We start from the raw sequence: 15,312 nt of genomic DNA, 5'->3' as shown, positions 1-15,312 counted from the left end.
TTGAGTAGTCCAGGAAGGCTTTTTAAGGGAAGTGACATTTAAATTGAGAGCTGATGACAAAGAAACAATCCTGTGAATTTCTGGTGCAAGAACATTCCAGTGAAGAGTTTCTAAGATGTGCTCCGAGAACAAAGACTGATGATGGGTAGTAGGCTGGGCATGAACCCTGTGAGATACTCTCTGAGAAGGTGGATAGGATCTGGATTTGTAGGGCTCTGTGAACCTGAATAAGGAGTTAGGATACCATTTTAAGTGTGGCAGAGAGTTCTTGGAAGATTTTTAAGTGGAAGATTGATGTGACCTAATTCACACTGTAAAATTTCTTATGATTAAGGTCTGCTGTAATCAAAACAATATGGTATTGGAGGAGCGAGAGACACATAGGTCAGTTGCAATGAATATGGAACCCAGAGTAGACTTGCATAGATATGCCCAAAGGTACAAAAGTAATTTAATGGAGAAAGGGAAGGCATTTCAACAAAAGGGCTCTGGAGCAATTGGACATTCACAGGTGAGATCATGAACCTTGACCTAAGTCTCACACCTTATACAAAAATTAACTCAAAATGGAGCATGGACTTAAATGTGAAACATAAAAGTATACAAATTTCAGAAACAAAAAACAACAGGATAAGATCTTTAGAATCGAGGGCTAGGCAAAGAGTCTGACTAGACACCAAAAGCAGGATGCACAGAAGGAAAGGAAAGATTGGTAAATTTCACCTCATTTGTTTTGTAAGAGACCTTTGTTAAGAGAATGAAAACATAAGCTACACATGGGGAGAAAATATTTGAAAACTGCATATCTGACCAAAAACTAGTGTCTAAAATATGTAAATAACTATTGAAACCTAACTGCAGAAAACCAAACAATCCAGTTAGAAAATAGGCAAAAAGCATGAAGAAGCGTTCCACTGAAGAGGGAATACAGATGACAAATAATCACATGAGAAGATGTTCAACACCTTTAGCCATAGGAGGAAAGCAAGTTAAAACCATACTAAGTTATTACTACATGCCTATTAGAATGACGAAAATAAGAAAGTAACAACACCAGATGCTGGTGAGGATGTGAAGAAATGGGACCACTCACACTTTGCTGATGGGAATGTAAAATGATACAGTCACTCTGGAAAACAGTGTGGTAGTTTCTTAGAAGCTCTAAACATGCAGTTACCATGACATCCAGCAAGTGCATTCTTAAGCATTTATTCCAGGGATATGACAACTTACATTCATACAAAAACCTGTACAGGAATGTTCACAGCAGCTTTATTGGTAATTAGCCCAAACTGGAAACATCCCAGATGTTCTTCAAAGGTGGATGGTTAAATAAATGGTGACACATATGTACCATGTAATCCTACTCCACAATAGAAAGAGATGATACATGAAACAACTTGGCTGAATCTCCAGGGAATTATTCTGAGTGAAAGAAACCAGTCCCCAAAGGTCACATACTGAATGATTCCATGTATGTACCATTCTTGAAATGAGAAAATTATGAAATGGGGAACATTGAGTGGTTGTCAGGGGTTGGAGATAGGGGGAGGAAGGAAGTAATTGTGTCCACAAAAAGGATGACAAGGAGGGATCCTTGTGGCAATGGAATCGTTCTGCACCATGACTGCTTCAATGTCAACATCCTAGTTGTGATTTTGTACTATAGTTTTGCAAGGGTACATGGCTTATGTCTGTATTATTTCTTAAAACTGTGTATGAAGCTACAATTCTCTGAAAATAGCAAGTGTAAGTAAAGAAAAGAACACATTATTTTGAGTGATCAGGAGAGAATGTATGGCCTCCAGCCCTAGTTATTCTGATTTAACTGGTCAGCAGTGGGGGTCTGTCGTGTACTTTTATAAAGACCTTCAGGTGATTCTACTGTGCAGACAGAGTGGAGAAGCTCCGTAAAGCTGCAAACAAATCCCTCTGGGCTTTGGTGCCAGATGTTACCCATGCTTTCTTTAGGTTGTGATACTTGTTCCAGACTTTTGACTTTGCAAGACTGTGATGTGATCCCAGAGGACCAGTGTCACTTCCTCAACTGAGGCCACGCAGCAGAGAATGCTTGAGGTATCTATATATCTATGAATATCATGATATTTTCCCCTTGAAAGTAAGTTTTACCTTAATGTTTTTTTTCCCCAAAGTCCTATTGAAATAATTACTTTCATTATATTCTAGTTACTGTAATTTTTTTGATAAGGAGGGAGGCATTGCTTAGTCACATTTGCAGATTGCTGTTCATCCTTTTGTTTCTCTTTCTCTTTAATATGGTCCCTGGCTGGGCAATAAAATCCTACGTGTAAACAGGACATATGCGAATCTTCTTGCATGGTAGCTGCAGGAGTCTTCAAAAAAAACAAAAACAAAAACAAAAACAACCAATATTTAATTCACATATGAGATTCCTCTTTAGAGTACATGCTGCTTATGATTAGAGACTACATAAATTATTACCTTATAAATAAGTTTAATACTTTATTTTCCAGGATACCTGCTTGCTTTTCGTCTTTTTAAAGTAGAGAAGCATACATTTGTTTTTCCTCTGACTCAGCTACTTTTAAAGAATATTCTGGCAAAACCCCACTGGTAAAGAGATTGTATTTGCTCCTGAAAATGTCCAACTCTTGTTTAATTTTCTAGTGCCTGCTTAATTAGTGTTGCATTTGGAAGATTATGTATTCGATATAGAGCTCCGCAGAACATCTACTACCTAGTAGGCATTCAGTGATTGTTAATGAATAGGGTTAACAGTTGTTTGGATATCACTGCTATGTACCAGCACTGAGGACAATCCTGTCTTCATGTAGCTTTCAGTTTTGTGTTGAGTTATATAAATATTAAGAATGATTTGAGATTTGTTATAATATCTCAATTATTGGACATTATGAAAACTCTAAAATTTGCTGAATCCTCATGTTTGTATGTGTGTTTGCATGTGTATGTGTGTATAACGGTATGCTAACCTTTGCCCTCTGTCTTTGTCTCTCTTCTTCCTCATGACTCAGTCTTATCATTATACACCTGTTATTTATAACTCTGATAGTTCAGGACAAAGAGTGAAGTCTGTAAGTTGTTTCTTGAATCAATTATGGTCCAAATAGTTTTGCCTTTGGACTGTACTTTTCCTCCTTTATGACCTGTAGTGAACAGAATTTGTTTACTCATGGCTGACTCTCATCACTGATCAGTTTATAGCCCCTCTTTTAGTTTAGTTTATTACTTATTTTCCTCCTGTTTCCATTCCTCTCTCTTCATTAAGTATTGATGTAAAGTATTTAATGGATATCCCTACAATTTGCTCTCCATCAGCTTATTGAGATATATGTGTATCCTTGAAAAAGGATTATTTGGTTTTATTTTTTGTATTGTTTAACCTCATATAGCATTTTTCGCATCCCAGATACGGTTTTAAGCTTTGGTCAACGTTAATTCATTTAATCCTCACAGCAACCCTGTGAGGTAGGTACTGTTATCCCTGTTGGCACAAAAAGGTTGAATAATTTACTTAATGGTACATAACTCATAGGTGTGGAGCCCGGATTTCAACGTGGACCCTTTAGCTCTAGAGTCTACACCTTTAACTATGATTAGCTGCCTCTCCATGAATACCAAGTATTGTGCTATAAATCCTATTTGGTTCTTTCCCTTTTGTTCATGTTGCCACGTGTACATCAAGTTCATGACCTCTAATTGCTACCTGATACTCTGTTGTGATACCACATTTTACAAACATCAACTTTACTGAGGTATAATATACACACAATAAAATAAACTTGTGTTAAATATATAATTTCCTGGGTTTTGGCGAAGGTATACATACCTGTAACTAGCAACACAATCAATACATAGAACATTTCCTTCCCCTTGAGATACACGTTGGAGTCGTGTGCCACCTCAGTCCTACCCCAGGCCCAAGAAACCATTGATCTTTCTGTCACAATGGGTTAGGGAGTTTTGTTTGTTTGTTTGTTTTTGTTTTTTTTTTTCAACGTTTTTTTTTTATTTATTTTTGGGACAGAGAGAGACAGAGCATGAACGGGGGAGGGGCAGAGAGAGAGGGAGACACAGAATCGGAAACAGGCTCCAGGCTCCGAGCCATCAGCCCAGAGCCTGACGCGGGGCTCGAACTCACGGACCGCGAGATCGTGACCTGGCTGAAGTCGGACGCTTAACCGACTGCGCCACCCAGGCGCCCCATGTTTTTGTTTTTTTTACTAGATTTTGCATAAGTGGAATCAAATAGTATGTGCTCTTTAAGCTGGCTTCTTTTGCTCAGCGTGTTTTTGAGATACATTTATGCTATTGCTTGAATTAGTAGTTCATTTGTCTTTATTACTGTGCAATTTTCCATTGAATGGATGTACCACAGTTTGTTTATCCATTCATCTGTTGATGGACATTTGGATTGTTTCTAGTTTTTGGCTATGGTGAATAAAGCTGGAAAGAATATTTGTACACAAGGCTTTATATGTTTTCTTTTTCGGGGGGAAAATGCCTAGGAATGGACTTTCTGAGTCTTATGATAAATGTATGTTTAACTGATAAAAAAAACTTACAAAATGTTTTACAATGTTCTTGTGTCATTTTACACTTTCACTAGTAATGAGTAAGAGTTTGAGTACCTTCACGTTCTTGGCAACTCTTGGGATTGTTTGTCTTTTTTTAAATAGCTTTTTCTTTTGGAATAATTATAGAATGATAGCTGCAAAAATAATACAGGAATTTCCTATATACTCTTAACCTAGTTTACCACTATGGTAATATCTTGTGTAACCTTAGTACAGTGTCAAACCCAAGCCAGTGACATGGTTGTAATTCACAGAGCTTATTTAGATTTCACTAGTTTTACACACACTGATTTCTATGTACGTGTATATGCAGTTCTATGGAATTTTATCATGTTGAGATTCATGTAACCACCACCATAATCAAGATCTAGAACTGTCCCATCACCACAAAGATTCCTCATGTTAGCCTATTACATTCACACATCCCTCTTGGCTCCCTTCCCTCACCTCTTGCTGCTTCCTTTGTGAAGCCCTTGGCAAACAGTCTCTTCACCACCTCTGTAATTTTTCATTTCAAGAATGTTATATAAATGGAATCATACAGTATATAATCTTGAGGTTGGCTTTTCTTTATTCAGCATAATTCCCTTAATATCCATCCAAGGTATTGTCTTATGTGTGTCATTAGTTCTTTCCTTTAAATTACTGGGTGACATGGATGTAGCACCATTTGTTTAACTATTTACCCATTGAAAGACATTAGGATTGTTTCCATTTTTCACTGTTACAAACATGGCTGCTGTGAACTGGAGTGTATATGCTTTTTTGCAGACATAGATTTTACTTTCTCTGGGATAAACGCCCAGTAGTGTATGTTAACTTTTCTTTTTTTCTTTTTAAAGAAACTGCCAAACTATTTTCCAGAATGGTTGTGTCTTTTTGCATTCCCACCAGCAATGTATGATTTATCCAGTTTCTCTGCATCCTTGCCAGCATTTGGCATTGCCATTATTTTTTATTTTAGCCACTCTAATAGTTGTGTAATAATATCACATTTTGGTTTTAATTTGCACTTCCTTAATGGCTAATGGTGTTGAACATCTTTGCATATGCTTATTTGCCATCTGCATATCCTCTCTGGAGAAATGTCTGTTCATGTGTTCTATTGCCAACTTTGAATCTTATCCATTCTACTGGAGTGCATTGGTATCGCACTGTGGTTTTCATGTTTTTTTTTTTTCCCCTGATAAATTCAGATGTGAGCATCTTTTCAAGTCTCTATTGGTCATTCTTATGTATTTGTGAAGTGTCCGTCCAGAATTTTTTTGCACATTTTTATTTGTCTTAGAGAGTTATGAGAGTTATAAAAGTGATTTCTCCTGGATACCAGTGCCTTGTCAGATACATGTTTTGTAAATGTTTTCCTCTGTTGTATGGCTGGCCTTTTTCATTTTTTACATAATTTCTTTAGAAGAGTAGTTTCTAATTTTGATGAATTTAAATTTGTCCATTTTTTCTTTTATTGTTAGTGCTTTTAATTTTTTTTTTTTTAGTTTGAGAGAGAGAGACAGAGACAGAGACAGAGAGAGAGAATCTTAAGTAGGCTCCATGCCTAGTGGGGAACCCAACATGGGACTCCATCCCAGGACTCTGGGATCATGACCTGAGCCAAAATCAAGAGTCAGATGCTCAACTGATTGAGCCATCCAGGAGCCCCTATTATTAGTGCTCTTTTACATCCTTCTAACAAATCTTTGTCTACTTAGAAGCCATGAACATTTTCTCCTAGAAATTTTATAGTTGTAGGTTTTATATTTAGGTCTAAGGTCTAAAGATCCATTTGGAATTAATTTTTGTTCATGTGCCACATTTTAATCTAATTCCCTAGTGAATTAAATAGTTACTAGGTTTACTAGCATAAATAACAGTGTCGACACATTATCACACATGGCTTCATGGGGCTATGTAGAAAAGTATCTCACACAGTATATGCAAACTGTTATCCACAATAGTTATGCACATTTATATTCCTGCTAGCATGGCAGAAAAGTTCCTGTTTACTTTATTTTGACTTCTTATAAATAATTATTTACTAAGGTTTCCTTCTATTCACTTGCTCACAAACTCTGATTTCATATTATGTTGATCTCAGCATGCTTTTCTGTGACAGTCTTGTGGCTCTTTCCCATTGTAGTTATTATAATATTTTGTGGATGGGAAAATCAGTACTCTTACTTTGAACTGTGTCTAAATTATGAGTACAGAGGATGAATGAGGATGAGTGTGAAGGCCTTAGGGCTGCACCATTGGTTCAGTATGTAGGCATTATGATATGTATTTTGCCAACTTGACCATTCTTTGATCTCCTTTTTGGTTCTCATCTTTGGTCCTTATTTTCCATGATGTTGAATTGGTGACCCCAGGTAAGTAAGATATTAATACATATAATTAAGTGCCAAATTGTGTGAAGATAATATTCTAATATAGTTATGAATGCCATATAATTTTAGGTGAAAATATATATGAGCAGATGGTGATGTGAGCAATAACTTTGGTACCTCAATACAGGTCACACCTTAAAAGTCTCTTATGTAGTAAAGGACAAAACCATCATGTTATAAATATGCCACAAACGGCTGTAATATGCAATTTGAAACTTCATGTATTATAAGAAAAACTTGTATTGAACAGATGTTTAAAGTCTTAAGGGCAGCAGTATAAACTAGTTAAATTTACATAATGATTTTATAGGCTAAAATATTAGTTATCTTCTCACTGAAAAGTCCATTCATTGTTACATAACACTTAGCTGGGGTAAGAAATACCTGTACTAATCTTTACCCTGAAGTTCTGACAAAATTGTGTATGAAAATAAAATACTCCTTTTTTGTAGTTTTCTTTGCTAAGTGCTTTCAATATTAATATTAGTTATTAGTTATGAGTTATATCCAGGGAAGCTGTTTTTTGCATTAAATGTGGCTTGCATTGGGTGAACATTATTTTACAGTATCAGCAATGTAGTTTGAGTCTGTCCTTGACAGTTTTGGTATCAAAACTGGAATATACTGAGAAATCTTGGTTCATCTCTGGCAAGGTCTTGATAGTTTCTTTACCATGTTCGCATAAAGTGTATATTTTTTTCCCTTCTGTTTGGTAGCTTAGTGTCTAAATTATAGAAATATCAAAAGAAAAAGAAAAAAAATTCACAGCATAGAATTAGGCTGTTACTTGCCTACAGATTTATGTGTAAGTTCAAACTGCTCTGTCTTGTTTAGAGAGAGAGAGAGGGAGACTTCTATTAAACACATTTTTTCCAACCATGTTTTCTTGATAGACAAGTTTTGTTTATTTCTAAAGCCATATACCATGCCTTCTGGTTGCCCACGACAGTTCAGGTTTATGCCTATGTTCCTGGTGTAGTTCTTGATAGTATCCCCTTTCACTCCCAAAGTGCAATATACCTTATAATGTACATATTTCTTAAATCAGTCTACTTTCAACATCCCTGGGCTCTTGCTGACCCTGCCACCAACTAGCCATATGACTATGGGTGTAGAAAGGCATCTCAACCTCTTTCGAGTGTCTTCATCTATAAAGTGAAATAGAATGGTAGGACTAAATGATCTCTGAATATTCTGGAAAGCTTTAAAGTTTTATTTCCAGATACTTAGTCACTTCTGGTATAACAGTGGTGTAGTGAAGTTGCTTTCCAAAAAAAGTTTATTATTTTCTATTTTACTATTTATGGTCCTATTCTTTTCTATCCTATTACATCCTATTAAAAGAAACTCTAGTCATCACCTGTTAAATTGATTTCATGACCAGAACTGGGTTGAGATTCATATCTTGATTCAGATATTCTTGAGTATCTGTCTTATCTGTGACACTCTGAACAGTGACTTACTTTCTGTTAGTTTCAATTTCCTTATCCACTTGTGTTAAAGATGTTGTGGGGGTTAAATGAGATAAGCCATATAAAGCACTTCATGTGGTGCCTCGTGTGTGGAAGACCTCATGGCATGTCTGTTATTCTCTATTTATGCTATAAACAGTATTTTCCTCTGCAAAGATTATATGGTACAGCATATGACTGATTAAAAGTTTTACCACATTATTCATAAATCTGGATAATCACAGATAAAATCTGGATAAAATCACAGATAAAATTATATTCCTGTAGACCAGCAATTTTGAAGTCTATCTATAGGTGCTTAGCCAAACAGTAGTTATGTTTTGTGTACTCCTGTGAAGCAAGGAACTCTGGTTTTCCAGCTGAGTTAAGATCCCCACCAAGAGGTCAAATGTCAGGGAAGTCCACAGGGAAAAGACAGTAGTTTGGAATTTCCTGCCCTGTTCTAGTTGGGATTAATTTAAATCTTTTAAAAGATAGACAAATTGTAATCTTGTTTTTTATTTAAAATAGTATATAGCCTCTTGACATTGAAACATGCATGCCTTTTTTGAGACATTGGAATCCAAAATTATTTTCACAGAAAGTGAAAAGCATCAATACTTTCTTTTTTGTTGAAACAGCAAGGTATTATCTTTTCTAAAATGAAAAGTTAAATTTATATTTGAATAATCTTTTATTATAATACTCAGTAATAACTCGGGCAAGTGGTCACATTCAGATGTTTGGTTTCTGAGTTTATTTTTGCCTCTATCAGGTCTTCTGAGTTTCCCTTCTTTTCTTACCAGTGCGCCATTGCTTATGTCCCATTCTATGTGTCATTGCTGCTGTCTGTCCTTCCTGAGACACAGGGCATTGAGAGGTGTATGTTGAACATGAAGTCCTTTGACTTACTGGCATGTCCAGCCTTGCGTCCTCCATATTGAGTTTCATTTTGAAGAGGAATGAACCTTCTTGACCTTTGCCATTGTGCTGCGAAAGTAGTTCAAAATGGCAAGGATGGTTGTTCCATAAAGAAGGTAAAAGAGTTAAGTACATATCAGGATTATGGTAGAGTTCATATCACTCTGTCATATTCTTTCCATTGTTAACTGAGTTCATTTCTCATGATTGCCTTGTGAATTAGGTTTACTAACCTCAGAAAAGTTCAATATTTGCTAAACAGTCCTGAAACTGGTAGATGGCAGAGTTGAAATTTAAGCCCAAGAGTGTCTGACTTACTTTATTTTAGGCTTATCCTGGGAAGTTTGTGAAAGTGCATTCTGAATAATACTCTGGAGATCATATTTCTTATGCTGGTGTTTTCATATGATTTGTCAGTATCACCAAACCAGGCTAGGGTTCTAGTACTCTGCAAAAGAAAAGCAGGATTACAACTCAAAGATAATCCTGGCAAATTGGAAGAACTAGTAAATGTAAACAGAGCAGAGCTCAATAGAGATATACGCAGGGTAATTCACAAAAGGAGAAAAAACTAAGTGTACAAATGCAAGAGTATAACATTAAGAGGTACTAGGCAATTCTCTATTTCTCCTGCAGCCGTGGTCATGACTTAATTATGGAGAATTTGGAGAGAATCCAGAGGAATCCAACAGAAAATATTAAAAGGTTTGAGAAATTTACTCTGTGATGAAAGTCTGAAGGACTGGGTTTATTTAGCCTAGAGAAGCGAAGTCTGAATAGGGACTTAATTACAGTCTTCAGGTTCAGTGAAATCATAGACACAGAGGCCATGAGTGTTTCTCAGGAGAATTGTCTTTTGACAGGCATTCTCAAATATGGTTGTTTTCTTGGTTTTCACTGCGTGTGAAAGGATATTATATGAGTGATGATGAGCAGCTGTTCTTTCTTCGCTGCAGGGGGACAAGCAAGAAAGAGCTTAAATCACCACAGGAGTGATTTAAGGAGAACTTTTCAGCTGGTGGAGATTCTTCTCTCTAAGCTCTATAAAAGTATGAGAGCACCTGTCAGAAATAAGGCTGGATGATAGGCATTTTCATGTTATAATTTTAAGCCTCGTTCAGTTTGGTTGGAACCACTTAGGCACTTTCTGAGGTACTTGTGGGCCAAAGCCCAGGAAGGTCCTGAGTTTTGAGAAAGGCAATTCGGATGATGTGAGCTGCTGTGACCACTGGTCATCTGGCAAGTTCTGTTTTCTTTCTTAACATTTTTGGTTACTGCTCCTTAAAAACTCTCTTCGGACTGAATCTCCCCAGATTGCATACTATTATTTGTGACTCTTCATTGCTTCTTTGTATCTAGAAAAACATTCATTTCCTTAGTAGTTGGTCTCATCTAATTTTAAGGGAAGGTTTCTTTTTCTTTCTTTTTTCTTTTTTTTAAAGTTTATTTATTTACTTTTGGGAGAGAGAGAGAGAAAATCCCAAGCAGGCTCCACACTGTGCAAAGCCTGACCTCACAAACCATGAGATCATGACCTGAGCCGAAAGAAAAGACGTTTAACTGACTGAGCCACTTGGGCCCTGAGGAAGCGTTTCTAATTAAAGTTACATAGTAGAGTATGGGATGCAGACAGATACCTCCTATAGGATCTTTACTTGGATTAACTACCTTCTTCCCTTCCTTCCTTCCTTTCTTCTTTTCTCCCACAAATAGCTACTGAAAATCTGCTAGGTTCTAGGCACTGGGGATATAAAGCAGGCAAAAATCTCTGCCATGGAGAGGTGAATAATAATAAAAAAAAACATACTTGGGGGTGCCTGGGTGGCTCAGTCGGTTAAGCGTGCAACTCTTGATTTCAGCTCAGGTCATGATCTTGTGATTTTTGAGAGTGAGCCCCACTGCACTGCCCTAACAGCGTGGAGCCTGCTTGGGATTCTCTCTCTCTCTCTCTCTCTCTCTCTCTCTCTCTGTCTCTCTCTCTCTGTCTCTCTCTCTGTCTCTCTCTCAAATAAATAAATAAATAAATAAACAAACAAACATAAAAACAACATAGTATATTAAATAGTGATAAGTGTCATTTGGGGAAAAATGAAGCATATAAAAGGAATTATACAAGATCAAACAAAGGTCAATTTGAAATATATTTGTCAGAAAGGCCTCATGTATCTAGGCATCAGAGATATTTTTGAGGTGCCCGTTCTGAGCTTCTGCTGCTCTTTTCCCCTTGCTTGCCAGAAACTGGAATCAGCAACTTGGCACATTGTTTCTTATAGGGGTGCTGACTTCTGATATAAAGGGAGCCTGCAAGATTTAAATACTTGACTTCATTTTTTAATTTTTTTTTTAACGTTTATTTATTTTTGAGACACAGAGAGACAGAGCATGAACGGGGGAGGGGCAGAGAGAGAGGGAGACACAGAATCGGAAGCATGCTCCAGGCTCTGAGCCATCAGCCCAGAGCCCGACGTGGGGCTCGAACTCACGGACCGTGAGATCGTGACCTCAGCTGAAGTCGGACGCTTAACCGACTGAGTCACCCAGGTGCCCCTTGACTTCATTTTTTAAAAAGAAGCCCGTCCATCAGGTTTTAATAAACACTAATTGTATTTTAAAATTACCTCTGAAGGCATTGAAGACATCCCAGAAATGGTACAAATAGGGCCAGAATTTAGTAAGTACATAAAACAGTCTATTTACTGCCTTCAGTGTATTTACAGGAATATTCCTCCTCACTTTATATTTTGTCTCATGTTGTGTGTTGCATGTGTGAGTGATTTTCTGCAAAGGGCACTTGGCAGTGGAGTGTGAAAGGACTCAACATCCTCATTCCCCGGCAGCCTACCTAATGCACATGATCCAGGGATAGTGGGTCAATAGCATAACCTTTATATTTGAAGAAAGCCTTTTTAAAACAAATTAAGAAAGATGTGGAATTACTGCTGTAAGTATGGGAAGTGATTGAATTACATTGTCATTTTCTTTGTAGTAGCAAGTTGGGGTAGGGAAGACATTAAGAGATAGGGCGTAGGTTACTGATTTACAGTAATGTCTAACCTAGTATAAGTTAGTAGGTGTGTTTGAATAGGGTATGACTCAATTCAAGGACCTCCCTTTGAGGTGATGGATATTAAGGGAGATTTAACTGTACTAATATTTACTATGTTCACTAATAAAATTCCAATTCAGATGGCCTTTAAAATGTAAGATCTGGGGCTGTGACAAGGTCAAAATGCTTCTGTGGGTACAGAACACTTAATGCAAAGACAAAACAGTCAAGGATAAGGAAGGTAATTATATTAATGATTTTTTTAAAAGCATTGGAGGATGCTTTAGGTTACTCTCTGGAACTCCCAAATAGTTTGGATCTCTTCCCTAAAACTCCCAGAATTGGTCCTGTGATTTGTATATCCCTTTGGAGTCACTGAAAGAATAACCTGGGATACTTGCCCAGTGTTGTAATTTCATATCCAGTTCAGTTCAACACCTTCACCATTGCTTAAACCTTGCATCAGTATTGAAGTCCATTCAGAATTTGCCACCAAGTTGTCTTTCCAGGCTTTTCCTTACTTCTTAAATAAATTCCCTAAGTCTTAATTTAAAAAAATATTTTTTTCCCCAAGGCAAAGAGAAATAGCCTCTTGTAGAATACTTAATTCCTTTTGACGAAGTTTGGCCAACCCTACAATGACAATCTTTATTCCTACGCTTACCCACAATTGGATGTGATGTCTCCTTTTTTTGGAACTCACGTAAGCACTTTGTTTAATATACATACGTCAGTGCCTCAGAAACAGCAGTAACAACAAAAGCAACAAGCTAAATACATACATACATACATACATACATACATACATACATACATACATATATAAACCCAAATTAAATTGCAAGACAGTCTTCATGTGACTCTTAGGAAGTATATGGTGGGCAAATCTGATGTTTACTTGTGGAGTGAATTTGATTATTATACTTATGGAAACTTAGATTCTGTTAGGTTGACATTTATACAGTTTACGTTTCTCAGCCTTATGGATGAAAATGAAATATTGCAGACTTTATAGACTTCAACACTTCCTTCTCTTGCTTTCTTGTAACTATACTTGTGTAAGAACCAGCCCAGTGAATTGTCCGTCTTTGAAACTGAGGACCATTTCAAAGTCCTGGCTTCTCCCCTTCACCCATGTTGGCTCTACATTTCTGGTTCTTGTGATAGGACACAGAAATCCCCCCTCCCCACCTTTTTAAAAGAATCATCATCTTTCCCCCAACACTAGACTCAAATCAGAATATCTGGCAGCTTTTAAGCTCATGGAAACTGAACAAAACTAGCAAGCAGCTTTTGCTGTTTTTCATATTCAATACCATGAAGGAAATATCTTTTTGTTTGAACAATGAAGCCTTAGCATTATTATTGTCATTATCATCATCCTCACTACTACTAACTACTATTGCTACTATTAGTATTATTTTGGTGGGGGAGTCTTGATTTCGTGGAACAGAAGACTAATTTATGTCTATTTTATGATATAGGTGCTCTCCTCTCTCTTCCATGCAATTATGGTGCCTTAATGTAACAGTCATGGTCAAAATCAGAATCTATAAATGTTTTTCTGACACCTCAGTAAATACTTTTGGTCAAGTAAAGCAGGAATATGTTTGGAATTCCATTTTATGTCTTAATAGCTTGATTCACTACTAAGTGAGCAGGGAATATGTCGCTCACATTTCTTTCCACTGAAAGAAGGAAAAAAAGTTCTTTATTGTGCTGGTATTTGGAATTTATTACCACAAACTAGAGGTGGTGTTTAAAAAAATTGTTTCTTATTTCTAATTATTGTCGTTAAGAATGGTTTCATAGAACATTCTCTAAAATCAATTGCAGACATCCTTTAGCATTTTATTAGTTTGTAGCTAACAGCCACATAGAGCAAATTATCTCACTTACCTAGGGAGAGTATGGTTTGGAGCCAGTTTATCTTGAAAGGTATCTTGAAACATTACCTAATGTTAATTATTCTAAAGATGTCTTATCAAGTGTTTTCTTTTATAATATGGTGATTGGGAATGCTGACCTTAAAAATTGTGTATCCTAAAATTGTTGTGACTAGGCCCCAAGTCTCTAGGATCTAAGGCACCCAGTGATGAGTTTTAAAAAGGACCCATGACCTTTTCTGAAAGAAATCCTAGTCTCCCTCTGATAAAGAATGGGATAATATCCACATGCAGCCGTTTGGTCTTCCTGAGATGATGCAATCCTGGCTGTTGGTCAGTTGATTGGCAAAGTTCGTTATGCCCTTAGTTGGGTCTTATTTCTTCTCAGAGACCACAGTTTCTAACTCTCTGCTACTTTATCCTTAATGAAACTCAGTCATGGTAAGTAATATTTGTGGAAGGTTCCAGAGGAATATGTAATACATCCATTCTGTTAGAGATTCAATTTTTTTTTTACCTAATTCAAGCTAGACCATCATAGAGCTATGTTTTACTCCCCTTGAGAGTTGCTTTTACTTAGTTGTACTGTCGCATTAGGTCTTGGCCAGATGAAGGGTCATTATGCATAAACAGCCTCAGGGAAGTGATTATTGTATTCATCACAGTGGAGTTGGTTCATGCAACACAGTGTTTGCTTTATGAACATCCATAGAAGAAAGTGCTTAAAGGTTTTATTGTCAGGGAAAGATGAACCTCAGAGCAACTGTTGCTGAGAATCCACTAACTCATGATTTTGCTATCTATCTCAAAATAAACTTCTGTTAGACTATGGTGAACTTCCTTGAGTCCATCTTGTTTCTTTTATTATTACTTTTATTTTACTTCGATAGCTAGCCTTTTTAGTATGATGCCGTATTTGCAGAAGTGGTTAAAAATCTTTCAGAATGAGGTAGGGGATGAATGAAAAAAAATATACAAATGAATCCTTTGTATCTTCTTCCTTGATTTTGTATTAAAGTAACATTTCTTTACCTAACCTCCCTATCAGAT

At 36.7% G+C, this 15,312-nt stretch overlaps 1 protein-coding gene across 11 annotated transcripts in view; it reads left to right on the top strand.

Annotated features, from left to right (window-relative positions):
- The window catches only part of IMMP2L (inner mitochondrial membrane peptidase subunit 2), an 886,893-nt gene that overhangs the window by 249,035 nt on the left and 622,546 nt on the right, over nt 1–15,312 (top strand). The window contains exons 5-6 of one of the 11 annotated variants that reach the window (XR_014137314.1): nt 1,972–2,076; nt 2,496–2,514. The exons of the other annotated variants lie outside the window; for them this stretch is intronic. The gene's annotated coding sequence lies outside the window, so the exon portion shown is untranslated. Of the gene's footprint in view, nt 1–1,971; nt 2,077–2,495; nt 2,515–15,312 lie in introns of those variants that run through there. 11 annotated transcript variants of the gene reach the window in all.

Source organism: Panthera onca, chromosome A2, assembly GCF_046562875.1.
Source record: "Panthera onca isolate mPanOnc1 chromosome A2, mPanOnc1 haplotype 2, whole genome shotgun sequence".
Lineage (NCBI taxonomy): Eukaryota > Metazoa > Chordata > Mammalia > Carnivora > Felidae > Panthera > Panthera onca.
This window is presented reverse-complemented; position numbering and strand designations above follow the sequence as displayed.